Genomic DNA, 6396 nt, shown 5'->3' with positions numbered 1-6396 from the left:
TCAAAGAATCATTAGGTCTTATTTCAAAAGCCTGTATTCCACAAAAGTGGAAAATCATAATGAAATAGGTGATTTTCTAGCCAGAAAACACTTACCAATGTTAAATCAAGATCAGGTAAACTATTTAAGTATCCCTATAACCTCTAAGAAAATAAAAACTGTCATTACTAATCTCACAAACCAAAAAAAAAGCCCATGGCCAAATGGTTTTAGTAGAGAATTCTTCCAGACTTTCAAAGAAAAGCTAATACCAGTACCCCTCAAACTATTCCACAAAATAGAAACTGAAGAAACACTGCCAAACTCATTCTATGAAGCCACAGTTACCCTGATACCTAAACCACACAAAGACTCAACAAGAGAATTTCAGACCAAATTCTTTTATAAAGATTGATACTAAAACATTTGCAAACCAAATCCAGGAACACATCAAAAACATCATCCACCATGATCAAGTAGGTTTCATCCCAGGAATGCAGGGATGGTTCAATATTCAAAACTCCATCAATGTAATCCACCATATAAACAAACTAAAAAATATCTCACATGATCATTTCATTAGATGCTGAAAAAGTCTTTGACAAAATCCAAAACCCCTTCCTGTTAAGAGTCTTAGAGAGATCATGGATACAGGCACATATGTAAACATAATAAAAGCAATGTACATCAAGCCAATAGCCAATATCTAATTAAATGGAGAAAAACTTAAAACAATTCCACTAAAATTGAGGACAAGAAAAGTATGCCCACTCTCTCCCTGTCTATTCAGTATAGTGCTTGAAGTTCTAGATAGAGCAATAAGAAAACTAGAGGAGATCAATGAAATACAAATTGGAAAGGAAGACATCAAAGTATCACTATTCATGGATGACATGGTGGTATACATAAACAACCTCCCTAAAGAAATCTACTAGAGAACTCTTACAGCTAATAAACACCCTCAACAAAATGGCTGGATACAAAATTAACTCCAAAAAAAAATCAGTAGCCCTCCTTCATACAAATGATAAATGGGCCAAAAAGAGTTAGGAAAACAACACCCCTTACAATAGTCATGAATAATATGAAATGTATTTGGTGTAACTCTAACCAAGAAAGTGAAAGACCTATATGACAAGAACTTCAATTCACTAATGAAAGAAATTGAGGAAGATATCAGAAGATGGAAAGCTCTCCCATGCATATGGATAGATAGGATTAGCATAGTGAAAATGGTTCTGTTACCAAAAGCAATTTACAGATTCAATGCAATTCAGAGATGATGATTCCCTTTTATTGTTGAGTATTGTTTTGGCTATCCTTAGTTTTTTGTTTTTCCATATGAAGTTGAGAATTGATCTTTCCATATCTGTGAAGAATTGGGTTAGAATTTTGATGGGGATTGCAGTGAATCTGTAGGTAGGATAGCCATTTTACTATGTTGATCCTACCATTCCATGAGCATGGGAGATCTGCTCAATAGTGGGGAAATGGAACCGGAAGAGACCCCTTCCAGCATATAGACATGGCCCCCAGTCAAGACAGGGCCCCCCACTCATCTTCAAAATGTTTAACCCACCCAGAATAGTTCCTGTCTAAAGGAAATGCAGGGACAAAACTGGAGCAGAGACTGAAAGAAAGACCACCCAATGAATGGCTCACCATGGGATCCATCTTATGGATGTACACCAAATGCTGCCACTATTACCAAGGCCATATTGTTCATGTAGACAGGAACCTGTCATGACTGTCCTCTGAAAAGCTATATCAGCAACTGACTGAGACAAATGCAGATACTTATAGACAACCATTGGATTGAGGTCGGGGACCAATATGGATGAGTTAGAGCAAAGACTGAAGGAGCTGAAAGGGATTGCAACAGTGTCAACTAACTAAGACCCCTCAAAGCTCCCAGAGACTAAGCCAAAAACCAAGGAGCATACATGGACTAGTTTGTGGCCCCAGGTACATATGTAGAAGAAGACTGCCTTATATGGCCTCAATGGAAGAGGGTAAGCTTAATCCTGAGGAAACTTGATGCCCCAGAGAAAAGGGACACTGGTAGGAGTGAGGTGGGGTAGGTGTGTGGAAGGGGGAGCACCGTTTTAGAGGTGGGGGAAGGGAGTAGGATGAAGAATTCAGGGAGGGGGAACTAGGAAAGGAGGCAATTTCTAGAATGTAAATAAATAAAATAATTTAATAAAGATTTAAAAACAATATTCAAAGTTCTTAGTCCTCAGGAAAATGCAAACCAAAAGGACTCTGAGATCCTATTTTACACCAGTCAGAATGGCTAAGGTCAAATACTCAAGTGATAGCACATGCCGGTGAGGATGTGGAGCCTGGGGAATACTCCTCCACTGCTGGTGGGACTGCAAACTTGTACAACTACTTTGGAAACCAATTGGGCAATCTCTCAGAAAATTGGAAATATTTCTACCTCAAGACCCAGCTATACCACTCCTGGGCATATACCCAAAATTTGCCCCACTATACCCCAAGACACCTGCTCAATCGTGTACATAACAGCTTTATTTGTAATAGCCAGAAACTGGAAACAACCTAAATGTCCCTCAACTGAAAAATGGATAAAGATAATGTGGTACATACACAATGAAATGCTATTCAGTCAATAAATACAAAAACATCATTGATTTTGCAGGCAAATGGAAGGAACTTGAGAATATACCTGAATGAGGTAACCCAGACCCAAAAGGACATGCATGGTATATTCACTTACATTAGCCATAAAATATAGGATACCCAACACACTCCACCAACCAAAAGAAGCTAAACAAGAAGGAAAGTCCAAGTGAGGATGCTTGAATCTCACTTAGAAGGGGGAATAAAATAGTCAGAGGAGGCAGATGGAGAAAGGGAACTGGATGGAAGAGGGGACGGGAAGGAGAATGGGGGATTCAGGATCAGGTGTGGGGAGCAACAGGATAGAGAAGCAGAGGGCCAGGAGAATACATAGAAATCTGCAGCTGGTAGGGTTGGGGGACATCTCGAGGATGGGCCAGAGACATGTGATAGGGAATGCTCCCAAGAATCAATGGGGGTGGCCTCGGCTAAGACTTAACAGCAGTCAGGATATGGAACCTGAAGAGGCCACCTCCTGTAGACAGTCAGAAACCCCAGTGGAGCGATAGGGACACCAACTCGCCCACAAAACTTTTGGACACAAAATTTATCAAGAAACACTGGAATTGGGAATGGTACAGAGACTAAGGGAATGGCCAAGCAATAACCAACCCAACTAGAGATAATGGACAAGCACTATGAATGACACTCTGTAATGCTTGCAGGCAGAAACCCACCATGACTGTCTTCTGAGAGGCTTCACCCAGCACCTAACTCAAAGGGTTGCAGAGAACCACAGCCAAACATTGGATGAAGCTTGGGAACTCTTATCAAAGAGTTGAGTGAAGGACTGAGGACCCTGAAAAGATAGGAACTCCACAGGAAGACCAACAGAGTCAGCTAACCGGTGCCCTTGAGGGCTCTCAGACACTGAACCATGAACCAAAAAGCATACACAGGCTGAACCTAGGCCTCCTGCACATATGTAGCAGATGTGCAGCTCAGTCTTCATGTAGGCCCTGAACAGCTGCAGCAGGGGCTGTCTCTAAAGATGTTGCCTATCTGTGAAATGTGCTCTTCTAGCTGCGCTACCTTGTCTGGCCTCAGTGGGAGAGGATGTGCCTAGCCCTGCAGAGACTTGATGTGCTAGGGTGAAGGGATACCCAGGGGAGCCTCCACCCTCTCAGAGGAGAAAGGGAAGGAAGGAAGGAGGGAGGGATGGAGATGGGGGAAGGACTGTGGGATGGGGGATCAGGAGGGAGGGCAGCAATGGGAATGTAAAGTGAATAAATAAAGTTTTTAAAAAATAAAAAAAAACTTGTAGCTGTCCCCTACAGACATTCTCGCAACCTTTTTAAAACAGAGTATAGGAAGAAGAAAAAGCAAAAACAGAAAATATCTTCTGGGAACAAAGCCAGGGGTATCCCATTGGTAGCAACCACAATAAGCTTTTTGCTGGCCTCTTGGGAAAAAATATCTATTTCTTCATACCCTCTGATTTTCTCTACAGCATTTGACATTAAATTTCCCATCTTCCCTGGCCCCAGCACTTACAGCTGGCTTCTGGCTACTTTGTGGGTTCTTCTTTTTTCCACCCTTCTCCAACCCTTTCCTTCCACCCTTTCCACCCCTGAAGACTAGAAAACAGAGAAAAAGGATGGAGAGGAAAGGAAAGAGATCCCTAAATAAAGGCAGAGGTCAGAAAGCTGGCTATGTTGTCCTTAGACTACTTCCTGCTGAATAGAGGAAGCAAGTTCCTTGTGACAAGTTTAATCTTCACCATCAGAATATCTAATTTCACTCTCCAGACACTGCCCAGACCTGAAGGGACGCAGTCAACAGTTCTCTGCACCCAAATCCCATGGGAGGGAGAGCTAAACCTTCAGAGGGGCAGACACACCTGGGAAGCCAGAAGAGAATACACTCTGCCCACATTTCTGATCCAGAGGAAAACACCTAAGGCCATCTGGGACCACGGTGCACAGGCGCTCCCGGAAAAGGCAGCGCAGGCCCTCCTGGTTGCCGCCCTCGCAGAGAGCTCAAAAGCAACACCCCATGAGCAACTTCAGCCGCAGGCCCACAGGTAAGACCAACTTTTCTGCTCCAAGCGACCTGCATGGTAGACTCAGGACACATGCCCACAGGAACACCTGAAGACCAGTAGACAGTAAAGACTACACGCCCAAAAGCAGAACACTCTGTTCCCATAACTGGCTGAAAGAAAACAGGAAAACAGGTCTACAGCACTCCTGACACACAGGCCTATAGGACGGTCTAGCTACTGTCAGAAATAGCAGAACAAAGTAACACCAGAGACAATCTAATAGCAAGAGGCAAGCACAGGAAACCAAGCAACAGAAACCAAGACTACATGGCATCACCGGAGCTCAATTCTCCCACCAAAGCAAGCATTGAATATCCAAACACACCAGAAAAGCAAGATCTAGATTTAAAAATATATATTTGATCATGATGCTGGAAGACTTCAAGAAAGACATAAGAACTCCCTTAGAGAAATGAAGGAAAACATAAATAAACAAGTAGGAGCCTATAGAGAGGAATCACAAAAATCTCTGAAAAATTCCGGAAAGAATTCCAGGAAAACACAATCAAACAGTTGAAGGAATTAAAAATGGAAATAGAAGCAATCAAGAAAGAACACAGGGAAACAACCCTGGATACAGAAAACCAAAGGAAGAGACAAGGAGCCAGAGATACAAGCATCGCCAACAGAATACAGGAGATAGAAGAGAGAATCTCAGGAGCAGAAGATTCCATAGAAATCATCAACACAACTGTCAAAGATAATGTAAAACGGAAAAAAATACTGGTCCAAAACATACAGAAAATCCAGGACTCGATGAGAAGATCAAACATGAGGATAATAGGTATAGAAGAAAGTGAAGACTCCCGGCTCAAAGGACCAGTAAATATCTTCAACAAAATCATAGAAGAAAACTTCCCTAACCTAAAGAAAGAGATGCCCATAAGCATACAAGAAGCCTACAGAACTCCAAATAGATTGGACCAGAAAAGAAACTCTGCCTGTCACATAATAGTCAAAACACCAAATGAACAAAATAAAGAAAGAATATTAAAAGCAGTAAGGGAAAAAGGTCAAATAACATATAAAGGCAGACCAATCAGAATCACACCAGACTTCTCGCCAGAGACTATAAAAGCTAGAAGATCCTGGACAGATGTCATACACAACCTAAGAGAACACAAATGCCATCCCCGGGTTACTGTATCCTGCAAAACTCTCAATAAACATAGATGGAGAAACCAAGATATTCCATGACAAAACCAAATTTACACAATATCTTTCTACAAATCCAGCACTACAAAGGATAATAAATGGTAAAAAGCCCAACATGAGGAGGCAAACTACACCCTAGAAAAACAAGAAACTAATCGTCTTGGCAACAAAACAAAGAGAAGAAAAGCACACAAACATAACCTCATTATCCAATGGACTCAACTCCCCAATAAAAAGACATAGATTAACAAAATGGATACGCAATGAGGACCCTCCATTCTGCTGCTTACAGGAAACACACCTCAGAGACAAAGACTGGAAAATGACTTTCCAAGCAAATGCTTTGAAGAAGCAAGCTGGAGTAGCCATTCTAATATCGAATAAAATAGATTTTCAACTAAAAGTCATCAAAAGGAAGGACACTTCATATTAATCAAGGAAAATCCACCAAGATGAACTCTCAATCTAAAGAAGCTATGCTCCAAATACAAGGGCACCTACATACATAAAAGAAACCTTACTAAACCTCAAAACACACATTGCACCTCACACAATAATAGTAGTAGATTTCAACA

The sequence above is a fragment of the Rattus rattus genome, chromosome 2 (assembly GCF_011064425.1).
Source record: "Rattus rattus isolate New Zealand chromosome 2, Rrattus_CSIRO_v1, whole genome shotgun sequence".
Classification (NCBI taxonomy): domain Eukaryota; kingdom Metazoa; phylum Chordata; class Mammalia; order Rodentia; family Muridae; genus Rattus; species Rattus rattus.
Note: the sequence above shows the minus strand (reverse complement) of the source record.